The 15,217-nt window shown below is 39.3% G+C and overlaps 1 protein-coding gene across 11 annotated transcripts in view; it reads left to right on the top strand.

The window, feature by feature from the left end:
* LDB2 (LIM domain binding 2) overlaps nucleotides 1-15,217 on the top strand; it is a 216,561-nt gene that overhangs the window by 146,554 nt on the left and 54,790 nt on the right. The window lies entirely within an intron of this gene.

Below are 15,217 nucleotides of genomic sequence, written 5' to 3'. Positions count from 1 at the left end.
CTCCTCAACTGAAACTTGTAACTGATGCAGTAAACAAAAATGTTGTTTTGTTAATACTACCGTTTGCTCTTAAATTTTCTCACAGTTGTATGAAAACCTGTGTTTTGAAACTCAACCAGTCCCATCACCTTTCTTATCACTCTGAAGGTTTGGGAGCATTTATCACTACTCAGAACATATAGAGCACAAATAACTTAGCAAACAAGCAGCAAACACAAATTCTTCAATGGAAATGCTTTGGGTGACCCTGTGAGCAACTTCCATGTGAGTACCCCTTTGAAGGACACTGAATGGAGCAGACAGCTTACAACATGGGAGAGTAAAATGTGAATGGGATGACATACAAGTGATGAAACTCAAGGGGAAAAAAGCAGGTGGAAATAGAAGAGGAGGAGCAGAAGTTCATCTTCCCCAGGCAGCATCCCCACGCAGAGCAAAGGCTTCCTGTGAAGTTGCTCTTTGGGGGTGTAGCCTGCCATCTGCCTTGGAAGTGGTGGATTTTTAGGAGACATTAAAGGTGACAAAAGTCATTCAGAGCCACTGGTTGTGACTATGCTGCTCACCACCTCATGGGAACAGCTCTGGGAAATCAGACTCATGCTGCTTTGCCGACAAAATGTGTGTGTAGCTGGAAGCTCCTGTTTCACCCCAGTAGGATACTGCATGAGTGTGTAGGCATAGACGGTTATCCTGGAGAAATTCAGCATTAGTTTGCTAAATCCGCATTGCTCCTGAAAGTGGCCACATTCTGGACACAAAGCACGTGCTGTAGAAGAGGGTTGGTATTTTCTTCCAGAAATATGGGGCCCTATACCCTGTACCAGCATCAGGGCAGTGACAGGAGAGATTCAGCTGTAGGTGTGGCAAAACCAAACCACCCCCTGAATGCTGTCTGCAGCTATGTAACAGGCACTGTGGTACATTGTGCAGTCACTGAGAGCACCTGCTGGGTACAAAGCCTGGAGAGGAGAGGTTTTAGTATCACACTGGTTGCTGTGAATTGTTTTTTATGTTATCTTGCATACATTCAAATATTTAATGGGTTGTTTCTAAGTTCAAAGCCATAGCTCAGTCCATCAATCTAATTTCAGTGTCTTGCAGTGACAAGCAAAATAACCTTCCCTTTTTAAGGCCCGCTTGCCTCTGAGGTTCTTGCAAAAGCAGGACACAAGAATTTCAGGCTCAACAGCCTAAAAGAATAAACTTCCTCGCACGATTTTTAGCGCTTCCTAACTCTAACCAGATGTGAGGTATGCAAGAACAGCCTTTTAATTTATATTTGTAGTTATGCTGATTCTAAGAACAGGAGGATAGGAGTGATGTGGTGAAATACTGTATGAAATACAAGAGTGCTGATCCAAAAAAATTTCAAATGTCATGTTCAGTCCTAGGCTTGTACAGAGGTCTGGGAACAACTGCTATTTATCTAAATTGCTTTATGCTTCACTGTGGGCAATTTTTCCACCATTTCCATTTTTTGTAGCAAAATGACATTTGAGTTTTGAATTAATCCACAATTTTGCTGAAAAAAGTATGCAAGCTTCGCTTTGTATTAGAAAGCAGTTGCAGAGTAGAGCCCATGTCTTCAGATTGTCTTCAGCATGCTTTGTTGGCATAATCCAGAAGCATGGGGAGCAGAAACAGTGCAGCTACCTGGCCTGCATCAGAGTACAGCACTGGTCCTCTCCCTCACCTCTTAGGTGACTAACTTCACATAAATCAAAATTATTTTCTTTCATTCTCCTCATCATTATGCAAACAAAATTTCTGCTGTTTAAGTGGAGATTCACGAGAGGCCAATATTAGTGAATAATGTCTGAGATAAGATCAGTATTAACAGGGGGGAGTAATTTGAAAATATTAATATATTAATGTATTGATGCAGTGAAGAAAGGTTGACTTGAGGCAATGATATTTTTCTATGGTGAAAAACCAAACTTTTTAGGATTGTTCTTTTCTGTTGCACTTCTGTGTTGTGGATGCTCACAACAGAACAATTTTGGACTGATATTTTCTGCATTTTATTCCATCACCTTTTATATTTGTCATATGATAAAAGTATGAATTGGTTCCTACCACGCTTACTCTCACATGGTGTTTGTTTTTGTAACAGAATAAGTTAGCTCTCTAGTCACTGCAGTAGCTGGCACACAAATCTGTTTCCAGATCCTGAGTTGAGTTTGCAATGCTGAAGTTAAAAAAAATATATTCTTCTTTGTGAGGTATGTACAAATTATTTGAAAATCAGGGATTTATTTCAAATACATATGAATGCAGCAATATATTTGCATGTTCACACTGCAATGTGGAGTATCTTATTTTTTATGCAGAGTCCTGTTTGACATGAGTTTGAAGTAAACCAAATTAAAAGTTTTCCCACATTAGGTGATTTCTGTAAGTTTTTAAAATATGGTAGATTTTGAAAAAATACATTTAATTTTTCAAAGAAACACTTTGAATTGCATGGTCATATACATATTAGGGTATCAGAACATCAAGTTATCTGTCTGGGATCATTCTCTTGGGTGTCAACAGGGATTCTTATTGGGAGACTTGCACTGTAACCATATCAAGCACTGCTGATAGATAAAAGTTGTTGCTAAACCTTTAGAAAAGAGCTTCCCACCTTGACTTTTTCTCTTGAAGATCTGCAGGAAAACATATTCCAAGAGAAATTTTTCATATGCTTTCAGCCTAAGATAATAAAGTCTGTATATATTTTTCCATAATTAAGAGCTTTTAGGGTGGCATCTGGAGTTCCCTGCACTGTCTCTGTACTTGGATGTAAATAGCTGTTAGTAGCTCTGACTTCCATGTCTAACTGTATGCACCCATCACTTCTGTAGCTTTCCACCTGTTTAGTTTTGCAATTTGGAAGGTGTGATGGACCAGGGCAAGGATTGTGCCACATTTCTTTTTGCTTCCATTTTTTTCTTAGGTTTCTAGTTTGTCTGTTAAGCAATGATGTTGGTCTGGGTGGGCATTTGGGTTCATCCTGTGTGGTTGTTGTTCTGTTTTATGGTCAGGCAGTCCCTGAAATTGTCCAAACAGTGGCAGCTCGAGACTGTCATGGGGACTGTATCTTACGTATGGTAGTTCCAGAAATCACAGTGAGTCATTGTAGAAAAACTGTTCCAAGAAGATAATATGATGACTCTCTGGGAAATGTGAAAAAATGTATCATACAGCTAAAAGGACAGAAAATATAGGAGGTGGTAGTTTCAGCTTCAGCACAGATTTGTTGTAGTACTTATCGTTACCTTTTTTGAGTTAAGAGGATTTTGCATTACTTGCATAAAATTTTATTAAAAACTACGTATAATGTGTGTTCTGACTGAAGCTTATAAACCTTCTGCATTGCTTGCCCTTTTCTGAAAGTGCTTCTTTATTATTTCATGTTATTTTGTCAGACATCTGATTTGTATAACTGAACACAGGGCACTTGCCTTCATTTTAAGGGTAATAAACAAGGCACACTTTTAAAACCAACAAAACATTTTGAAATAGTAGACTATTTTTCTAATTATCTTATCCACTGTGTTCAATACCATTTTTACTTTGTCTGCAGTTAGCTTCCATGAGCTTGAAAGAGAAAGAGAGTGGGAAGGCAAGCTTTGCTGCTGAAAAAAAATCAAAGCCAACCACCAACAGCTTTTCGAAAAATAGTGTTCTGGTTGTTATAAAACATGTATATAACTGACAACCAATATTATCCACTGGTGAGATATTGTTCAGACCTCTACAGCATAACATTACCAGAAAAATCATGCTGGTTATCAATCCACATGTGCTCAATGCAGTTTGTGGATTTTTAGAATGCCATGTATATCTTTTATCATGTCACTGCAACCCCTCACCTCCCACCAGTTCTCCAGACACACTCCCCACTATGTTATCTCCCCTTTGATGCACATATCAACCTATTTCACCTCTGATATTTTTCACCTGAATGTGAACCATGCTGTGATGCTGCACTGACAGTGGTTGAGCACAGAGTCCTGTGTTGGGGGAAAGGACTGTCTTTCTCCTTCACATGGCCAGCCTGTGGGTTTTAGTCTTGCCGGGAAAAGAATTCTTAGTGTTGTGGGGGTCAGCTGCATCTGTGGGGCAAATGCCTATATGAGCCCATTTTCCCCACACACACCAAGCCTACCAGATGCTGTGTGGCCACTTTCATGTCTCAGAGCCCAAACCAATATATGCTCCTTCTTCACAGGAATTGCTTCCTCAGACATGATGCCAAGCTATGCAAACGTGTAGCTTTGGGGTTACTCAGAGTATCAGCAGAGCAGGGTGGTGTCTGCCTACAAAATGCTTTACACAAACACCTGTGGCTATGCTTGCACTGTACTAACCACAGAGGAGGAATAGCTTTGACTACTCAAACTGGCTGCTGTAAGTACTGATCTTGCTGTCTCTCAGTAGAAGGGAGCTGGTGGAGAGCTGCAGAAAGCATCCAAGAAGAAAAGTAAGTTCTGTCTGAGCTAAACCCTCTGAGGTCCCAGCAGCCTGTGCTTCTCCTCAGACTTCACATCATGATTGGTGTCCTCAGGCTTTTCATCAGACATAGTGGTGATGACATGAGGTGCTATTCTGGCAGATACAAACTGGACTGAAACCAAAGATAGAATTTATCAGAGTTGCAGCTAATTGAAGGTGTGTGATGTTGCTGATTTTGCCTGGATGAAAATCAGGAACTTTAGCAGTGGAGAAGTCATTCACTACACATGGTACTCTGTCTCAGTAACTCACAGCTTCTCTTCCAATGTTTCTAAGGGTGAAAGGGACCTATGCATCTTTCAGATCAGTTCTTTCTCAGTTGTTTAGTCTTCCCTCATATAGGCTGCACATGTTTAACAGTATTTCTAGAATACATGTAAGATTTTTTTTTTCTTGTCTCAGCTTTCCATCTTGATGCAGCTCAGAGGAGAGACTAGAGATGAGAAAATGTTAAAATTATATTTGTAGACATCTGTCCCCAAAACAATTTCACTCCTGAAAATACAGTTCAACATATCTTCCTATGTGCTTTTGTAGCAATATTTGGAATATTTACATAATTGGGGTGTAGGAAGGGAGAAGGGAAGGAAGATCTCGAGCATAACAACCAAGTTCTTAACAAGTGGTAATTGGTGTTGTTCTAGTGAATTGCCTGATTTTCATGGTACTGTTGGATTTAGATCAATAAAAGATGAATCAAGTCAAAGGCTGTGAAATATGTGAGTTGGTCACTGAACACACCACCAGCATGAACACTCTACAGAAAGGCAGACACTTTTTTTCTGCAGCAGCCGAGCTTTGGTTTTAAGTCTCTGTCTAGGTGCTGGTTCAGACCAGCTTGGGTACCTGCCTAAAAGGATTATGGCAGTATGTGAGGGTATGGCCAATATCACTTTATCTTAACATCATTTTGCTTCTCTTTTTACATAATGCTTTTTTTTTTCTCATGCCATGTTTAGCATTCTGCTAGGTCAGATGAAGTCAGGGGTCAGGGGTGTGCTTGATTTAATACAACTGGATGGTTTTCCTGGTTTTTGTCCCTTCCTTTTGGTGTCCTGTCATTTGAATTTTATGCTTTTTCCTTTATTTCTTGAGACAACTTTTCTGGGTATCATTTTCTCTGCTGTGTTGGTCCTTTATGCTGGTACAGATTGCATTTGTTCATCTAAAATGCTTGTCCTGCACAATTTCCATCATTTTTATGGTCTTACATTTTGTCATTTTCTGCTTGAGTTTGGTTATGGTTTGTTATGTTTTGACAGTGGTTTGTCACACAGCTGTGAATAACCTCTCTGGTTTGCTTTTAAAACTTTGTTCTTTGCAGTTGTTGAACAAAGTTAACTGAGCTACTCTTTCTTTGAACTGAATGATTAGCACAGACACAAGTGCAAGGGGCTGTATACTGCAAGCAGGAAAACCATTGGCATTCAGAGTGTAGAATTTTTATGCAAACACAAATACTTTCATTTCTAAATTTTCATCATGGGAATGGTGGTTTTGATTTATAAGACACAGAAGTGTTAGGGTTAAACCTGGAGCTTCTTCACCTAAGGTATGTCTTTTTGTCTGTGGAACAAGAATATGGGTAACCCACCCATTTCTCACCTCCAGCCTAAAAAAATCAGCTTAGACTGTATGCTTTCTGATAAATCTGCGTGCCATGAAAAATTCTGAATTTTTTAATGTCACGTAAGGGTCTGGCCTGCTCTGTACTATTAGAACTCTAATTCAGTTGTTTAAACAATAAATTGCATGAACTCTTGAGTTTTCATTTTAGGATTGAGTAGCAGGCTCCCTAAGTACTTAGTGTTGTCAATGAATACAGAGAAAAAAACCTTAAAGCTTTCAGCTGGTATGGAACTGTGCAGGGCTGGTGCTCTGCTATTTGTGCTTCAGCTTGGGACACTGGTTCTGAGACCTGCAGGGAAGGAGCTGAAGCTGACTGTGAGCCAGTGGTGTGCCACTGCAGCAAAGAAATCAACAGCCTACTGCTCTGCATGAGGGAGAGTTTGAGGGAGATTGTGAGGTGATCTTTCCCTCAGCGCTGGTGAGACACATCTGGTGTAGGATAGTCAGTTTGGACTTGCTATTTAGAAGCAAGACATGGATATACTGGAGTGAGTCCAGAAATGAGATGTGTATATGATTAAGGGCTTGAAGGATTTGCAATGTGAGGAGAGGCTGAGAGAGTTGAGACTCTGCAGCCTGGAGAAGCCTGTAATGTGTGTAAATATATGATGGGGACAGAGTAAAGAAGATAGAATCAGACTTCAGTATTGCACAGTGTATGCAAGAGGCAGTGAACACAAAGTGAAATATAGAAAATTCCATTTAAACACAACAAAAACTGTTTTCTTTCAAAGGTGGTCAAACATTTGCACAGCTTACCCAGAGAGGTTGTGAAGGCTTCATCTTTGGAGAAACAAAAAGCCCAATTGGAGGCAACCCTAGACAAGCCACTGCAGATGCCCCATCTCTGAGTGGAGGGTGGGATGGTTTCCAGAGATGCTCTCCAAGTCCAGGTGCCATTCTGTGAAAGGAATCTTGGACTCTGCTGCTTGCTCTCTACATTCCCTGGTCTAGATTCTCTTAGCCTGAGGCTCAAATACTTGATATCTAATGAATGAATTTTGTACTGAGCAGTTCTTTAAAGAACTGGTGGTCAGCTGCCAGTGTAATATGAAAAAGGTTGGGAGGAGATTTTCTTGTAGGCTGGCTAAACCTTAATTAAAAATTACTCTCATGCAGTTTAGCTTTGTGCTGAGACATATAGAGGATTTTATAGTTCTTTTCTGAATGTTTTTACCAAAATGAATTATAGAGAAATATTGTCTCTCTTCAGAGGGATGTAGGATTTAAGACTTAGTTGCAGATTATGTGTCTGTTGAGAATAAGGGTCATAAGGTGCAAGGAGTAAAGCTGAGGTCTCATTGTCATAGTTTCTGTTACTTGCTCTTGACTCAAGTGTGTTTTAGAGGATTGAAGTGCTGGTTACACTCCTTAAAGAAAAGGAAATACACTGTCAAGTGAATCAAATTTTACACGCAAATCCTCACCAGGGTAAAATGTTGTTAGAAAATACTGGAGAAAAGGCACAGTCAGACCTAACACAATGATTGAATTACACAGGGTAGAAGGAGTTGGAGAGAAAAAACCTATGCATTTGCAACTTTATAAGCTTTAATATTTTGGGTTATAGCCTTTAACTGTAGGCAGTGTTGTTGCTATAAAATAAATAAGATACTGCTGATACCATTAAGTGTCATGGATCTAAACAAAACCATTGGGTTCTGGTTGTGGGAAGTATTCAATCCACTCAGTAACAGTACTGAATCCATGTTACACATCCTACTTTGAAATTTTGACACAAAATTGAGAACAAAGGCAAATTGGTTAGAGACATTAGATTTCCACAATATTCAGAAGGTGCTGTGTAGCTAATTAAAAATAAAAACATAATTTTTATTAAGGGAAGAATATATAATATGCTAATTTTACTCTTCAAAAGGTGTGCTTTTGGAATATGGAGGTCCTACTTCCATTCTTTCCCAAATTTCATGGTGTTTAAAATTTATAATGTGTGTAGATTATGTGGATGTTTTCTGAATGTTCAAATACAATGTAGCATATTACTAATATAATACTATTAAAAGTACAGTAGTGTACTCTAATATAGTATCAATGTTATTACTATTGTATAGATTTGATATACTTTTACTCTTAATATTTAATTAGTATAATTAACCAGAAGTTTCTGTAAGTGTAAATTAATCATACATTCTAATTTTTATTCTAAAAGTAATCTACATGATAGAAGCCCAATCTTACACTAGAAAGGGTTTTAAAAAGGACAGGTCTGTGTGTGCCAGTTTCTGCCTTGGATACATGTGGGTGGTTTAATCAACATGGCACACATATCTCTGAGACAGAATTTGGACTTATTAGACTGCCTTTTCACTGCCTTCTGTGCCACACTATCAAATCTGACAGTGGCTTTTCCTAGGAATTGATGGATTTGAGTTGTTTGGGTTTGAATCCACTCGGCAGATAAGGTCTTACAGAGGTGGAGGAGCGGTCCCATGAGCACCCTGCCTTGCACCTCTTCCAGAGAGCAGGCCACAATACTGAAAACTGGAGATTTGCTGTTGTGCAGGTTCAGAGAGGGATCCCTCCCTCCTCATCCCAGCCAGATGGACTGTGTCTGGAAGAGAACACAGCTCGTGTGCTCTTTCACTGGGACAATTTTGGGTAAATCGAAGAGTAGGCAGAGCAGCAGCAGTGATATCACTGTGTAACTCCATGAAGTTTTGCTCTATGTGTACTGATTTGTTTACTTCAGTTACAGAAGCATATGCAAATGAACATGCCAAGCTCTGGCCCACGCAGATGTTAGTTAGCCATGTCCACAGATGTCAATTAACAATTAACAGAAAGCTCATGCTCTCTTTTGCAGTGCCTAGGAAGGCTCATTTGCAATCAATGGGCTGTTGTCTTCTGGCTTCCCTAGTCCTTGCATCTGGCTGAGGAGAGTTAGTTACATCTCCTTTTAATTACTGAGATCCAACTGTGATAATCTCTGAAGCAATAGACTCTCATAGCTGGCCTAGAGCTTTATGGGACAGCTCAACATTTTGTGTTGGGAGCCAAAAAAAACCCCACAGCCCCAACCAGCAGAGTTCCTCAAGCCCATCATGATGATGAGATAATCAGCTGCAGGCTGCACCAGAGCTTCCAGTGCTCCTTTGAGCTATAGGCAGAGGGTGTTTTTTCATTCTGTTGCTGATTGTGTGGAACTTTTAAAGCCTTTTTTATCTTTTATATTTTGGGGGTTTATTTGTTTCTGTTTTATTACTTATTTTATAACTTAGCTTTAATTAAAGACAGAAGTCTTGACAGGATTCAAACTGCAAAAAAAACCAGCCTGAAAGCGATAAAACCAATATTTTTATTTCACTGATTAACACTTCCATTGTTTCTTTGCTACACCAACTTGGCAGCTATTTTACACGGTATATATGCTAAATCCAAATGTCTGATCCTGGGAGCCTCTACTCCAAATGCAACAGGAACAGTTCAGTGAGCAAGGAGGGGTTTGCTATCAAACCCCACTTCTGCAAAGAGGCCATGACCCTTCATTCTGCAGAAGGGGCATTGAGATTTTGACAGCCTCTCTTTGGCACACAAAGGGAAGAAATGTTCTTCTGCTGCTCCTAGCCCACAAATAATACCAGTTTCCTGTGAACTAGAAAAACATGTTTGCTTTCTATTTTACTCAGATCTTCCTTGGGGAAAAAACCTAACCATCTAACTGTCACCAGCACACTGTGTGGTGGTACCAAAATTATATTATAAACTATTTTTTCAGCTGATTTGGTACTCATAGCTCATCTGAACTTCACAAGTTATGGACAATCCCATCTGGAGATCATTGGACTCTTTGGCTTTAGGATGGAAAAATAATTCTAGAGTTAAACATATTCCTGACAGAATTAAGTGCTTTATGCTCAGGCAAACATATCTAAAAGAGAAAATAAACTAAAGGAATAGGGTGAGAGAGGGACATCCTAATCATCATTGTTGCATGCCCAGGCCAAAAAGCAGGAGTGTGACCTCAGTGCATCCCTCCTTGAGAGGCAGGCCTTGGGCCATTTAATATGTCAGAGGGTTTCATTCTAGTCTTTAGAATTCCCCAGGTGTGATACTTGAGGAATTATATATAATGTAACTGTTACTGGGCTATAAAGCTTCTTGTCCATGTTTATAGATCGAATTAATTGATCTCTGGACCACTCATATTGGGGGAAGGGTGGGGGCGTGTCACAAATCTATCTTACTTCAATTCTAAAATTGTTCTGTGGTTTCTGATGCATGGAAAAGTTACATGGAATTACATTTAGCCTGTCACGCTACAACATAAGCTAAAGTTATATCATGCCAGTGGATGACAGCATGCTTTTTGTGCAAATTATTCATTTCTGATATGGCTTTTTTATAGACATTTTCATATAAATAACTATTTCTTATTGCCAAATCCAGCTGATCTTTGTCACTTTGCTTTGCTATCTGGTCAACTGCTAGCAAAATCAAGCAAAGATCGTGGCAGTGCCCACTTCTCATAAGAAATCCTCCTTCAGCTAGGGAGGAATGCTGCCCAGGACAAAATGACAATTTAAAACAGCATTCCAGTGATCTGGAGTTAATGCCTGAATGATGAGGAGCAGGTGATTTTTCTTTCTAGTATATACAATATCTTGCAATGTAGGGTGCCACATTTCACACTGTTAAAGGGTCTTTTCTGGTTAATGGGATATAAAAGTCTGTTATTATTTGTATAGATGAAGCTATTTTTTTCCATGTTATGAAAGTATTGCAAGTTTGTTGTTTAAATGTTTAAAAATGTGTATGCTTTGGAGTAGGGTTGCTCACCTTTGTGGTAGGGGTATCCCTTTGTCCTCTTTGTGGAAATCTGAATGAATTTAACAGATTTCTGAATATTTTGGGGAAAAGAAAGGTACTCATTCTTAGGTATTCAGTGCAGGCTTTACTAGAGTTTGACAGCTAAAATTTCCAAGGTCTTCCTTCCCAGGAGCATAGCTCAGTGGGGCATCCACATGCCAGCTACATAGAGTAACTAGATATTTTGCAGGTCAGGGCTATGTGGAATCATTGTCATCTGCCATACAAAACCTACTTGGAAGACTCAGCCAGTGCAGCTTGCAAGAGCAGGAAACCCTTTCTTCCACACTGCTGGCAGATGTGCCTGGGATCCAGGTGGCCTTAAGAAAGAAGGAACTTGAGCTGAATGTAGAGGAAAGAAAAGGGAAGAGGAGGGGAAAAAAGAGGAGGGGAAAATTCAGGATCAGATGCCATTGGTATGATAGAGGAGAGAGTAACTGGGGGATGAAAGGAGAAGATGGAGGATGATTGAGTAAGGGAGCGTTGGAAGTCAATGAGAAAAATATAAGGAATATGTTTGTCTGGGTGAGGGGACACAGAGGAAAGAGGTCCTCTTGACTGGTCTCTGGCTGATGAGGAGCTGAAAGAAGGAATGAAGGAAAGATGGGATTAATTGGGAGAAAGAATCTGCTGTTAGAAGGAGACAGAGTGGGAAAAAGTGCAGAGCAAGAATTTGGTGGGCGTAACCCACAAAATCAAGATCCAGAAGGAGTGCTTAGGCTGCTGAGGAAGGGAGGCTGGGACAGGCAGATATGGAAGCCTGGCTGTGTAGGAAGAGCACAGAAAAAAGTGTGTGTGAAGTTGGCATTTTGGGCAGCATGGAGGAGAACAAGGAAACTGAGACTAAATAACTGGGCCTTCTTAATTAAGAAGAATGAAAAAATCATGACGATTTTAGGGTAGGTTATTGAGTTTCCTTGAGCAAAAGAAAAAGAGGCATCATTTGAGGAGGAGGAGAAGACAAGGAGATACTGGGAGTTAAACAGTGAGCTTGGAAGATAAGCAAACAATCATAAGCTGAGAATACAGATAATTGAACCATAGGGGGTGGGTGAGCAAAAAGACCGGAGAAAGAATAAAGCCCTGACATTAAGAAAGAAAATTACAAGAACATCTCCACACTCAAACTGCTTCTGCAAATACTCAGTTCAGAGCTCCTGTGGCTAAGATCTGTGTGCTAGATCTGAAGGTTCCATGTGATCCTCCTTTAGGGAAGTGTGGTGTGGTAAGGAGGAGCCCTAAAAAACCATGCACAGACACACGTCCTTGAACATGTATTCTGTGGACTAAACCAAGCTCTAAAATATGGAGGAATTCCAATTACAGTAGCACATAAAACTTCGTTCAGCCCCACTGATGCAATTGGATATGCTATTAGATTATACTTTCCATTATTGCTGTGACTGCTACTGGGGAATTGCAAACCCAAGGCCAGGCTGGCATACAGCTTACTCTGTGCTCTGCAAGGGGTGAGTTCATTTCACTGACATAAGGATAGCTGGACCACATCCTGAAGTGGCCACAAGTATCCAGTTGTTCCATAATTCTACCTTTGAATTGCTTGGGGTCCCTCTAGAAAGTTTCCTGCTATCTCTAGCAGAAGATACATGGTGTTGCTGAAACCTTATGGACATGTACAGTGACAGACATAGGTGGAGTGTATATATCCATGTGTAAGCATTTCCATCTACTGCAAGAAGAGAAGGAAAAGCACCATTGCCATGATCCCATTCTTTTTCCCCGGAAAGGATTGTATGTATGCATGCAGCAGAGCAGGGAGTGCACACAGATATGTGTTTGCATACTCATCTACACAATTATGTCTTGGAAGAGAAAAACTCAAGGAATTTTAAAAGTAAAAAAGTAAAAAGTGCACTGAGTTTGGGATAATCTCTAGGCCTCATAAGAGTTATTCCACAGCCTTTTGTTGTTCTTGGAAATTCTATCTCCTGCACAAAAACCTCTTGTTACTGCTGTAGAGTTTCATGTTTATCCTAGAAATGAGATGATCTTTTTAAGCCATTGAATGCTTCAAGAAGAGAACCAAAACCTTGAACATGCTTTTCTTTCATGGCAAAGCAAAATAGTGAGCTGAAGAAGGGTCAGCTCATTAACACAGGTTTCCATTCCTGTTTCTTCTGGAGCTGAATATTTAGCAATAAACATTTACATTGGATATTTGCATCAGTTATTTTCAGTTCTGCAGACCAACAGTTCTGCACATGCATCTGTCATGGAAAATGAGGTTCCATGGAAGCACATCCTTGTGTGCACCTCTATTCCTCTTCATCCTTTTGGTCTCCCACTCTGTTCTTAACAGTAGCATATCCCTGTGGCAGACATAGATAACACTTACCAGGAAATAATTTTTATTAAAAATGCTTACTAGTAATAAGAATAAATTATTTATTGCATTTCTAGCCTTCTTTAATGTGTTGTAGCTGTAAATACAGGGCAAACAGCAATACCACATGACCATGCTACTTTGGGAGCAGTCTATCAACTGCAGTTAAATAGTTTCAAGATATTTATGCAGTGCATAAGTCACATGAATAGAGGTTTATCACAATCAGTAGGAATGCTGGATTTTCATATCACCCATTTGCTGCTTAAGATGATTAGCAGGAAATTTAATTTGCACTAATTAGCCTTAGGGGAGCAAGAAATTAACTCGATGGGTAAATTCCACTTTTTTACTATATACCACACTAATATGAAGAAATTTGAGTTAAACCATAAATTAAATCCTATGCTAATTTGCTGGACTTCACTTTTTCTAAATTAAATTAAAAGACTGTAAAAAATATTATATGCATGATTAGTGGGTGAGGTTTTTTAGGATCTACAGTTGTACAACAGCCTTTCAATGTATTCACTGAATTGTCAGCTACTTCCAGAGAGTGTAGTATATTTTTGTACATTAAACTACACTGATATGTGATATTACAGCAAAAGCTTTAACAAGTCCTAGTTTTCTATATTTGCATATTTTCATTATACAGTATGCATTATGACTGCCTATACAATATTCCACATTGGAATGCACAGAACAAAAACAGTATTCACAGAACTACTGTGAAAATTCTTTAATTTAAAATTTGCAACACTGCTTTGCAAATGCTTTTTTAGGTTTGGGAGCCTTTGTTCATATGCTGGCAAAATTTCTATGAAAATAGTTTTTTCAGAAATCACTCTCAAAAGTATACAGCAAATGAGGGAGGCATGAGTCACCACATAGTCCTAATAGACAAATTAGAATTAGGAAGTAATAAACTCTAATCTTGCCTGTGGATTGTGACTTTTGTACCTCATTCTTCCAAGAGACCATTTAGATTGCTTGGTTTTCCCTGTAAAATTGAGGCAATTTTTATGTATCTACCACTCAAAATTACTGTGGATTGATTAATGCTTGCAAAGCAATGAGTCATTTGGTATGGAAGTATCCATCTATTATAAATTGAAACGTTCTCTTATACCAGGCTTGTGGTTACATTCAAATTTATCTGTAAAGAAGGAGATGGAAAGCATCAGTTGCATATGAGATAATTGCCTTTGATGTCAGTGCTGCTGCTAGTTTGTGCATCTGAAGAAAACTCAGAAGCTCACTCCCACTACTACATTTTTGGAATTAGACCTTGCAAAACTTACCTGACACTACTACTGAAGTGAGAGATGCCACTTCAGTGGGAGTTTTGCCCAACCAAATAATCCAGAATTGGGTACCTTCAGTCCACAGTTTGGGGTTTAAGTGATGCATGTAAGGGAGTTCGGGTGTCTGCTCAGACTTTCTAGCCTATGGCATAAATACTGTTCTAAAGAGAGACCACAGGTAGATCTGTGGGCAGTCATATATTGTATAACATTCTAATTTTCCATTCTCAGGTCCTCCTTCAATCCCCAGTACTCTGATTTCTCTGTAGTAGCCCTCCTGTTGAATCAAGAGTGCATGTGTGTGTGTGTGTGTGTGTGTGTGTGTGTGCATGTATGGGTGGGTATATATAAATATACGTGTGCCCACGCACAAAAAAAACATGTACGTGTACACAACTCCCTTATATAAAAGTGCTTTGGTTTTTTTGGGTGTAGATTTATATTTCTGTCAATACTCACCACTTGTATTTATACACTTATGGGTAATATTCAGCTTTCAGTAGTAATTGACATCATGTGGGTTTTTGTGTAATAATTACTTTCGGACAAAAAACCTTGCAGATGGTTTCAAGAGTGACTTTAACTTGCCATCAATTTAAAAAGATTAAAT

This window comes from Prinia subflava, chromosome 7 (assembly GCF_021018805.1).
Source record: "Prinia subflava isolate CZ2003 ecotype Zambia chromosome 7, Cam_Psub_1.2, whole genome shotgun sequence".
Lineage (NCBI taxonomy): Eukaryota > Metazoa > Chordata > Aves > Passeriformes > Cisticolidae > Prinia > Prinia subflava.
Note: the sequence above shows the minus strand (reverse complement) of the source record. Positions and strands in the feature narration are given on the sequence as shown.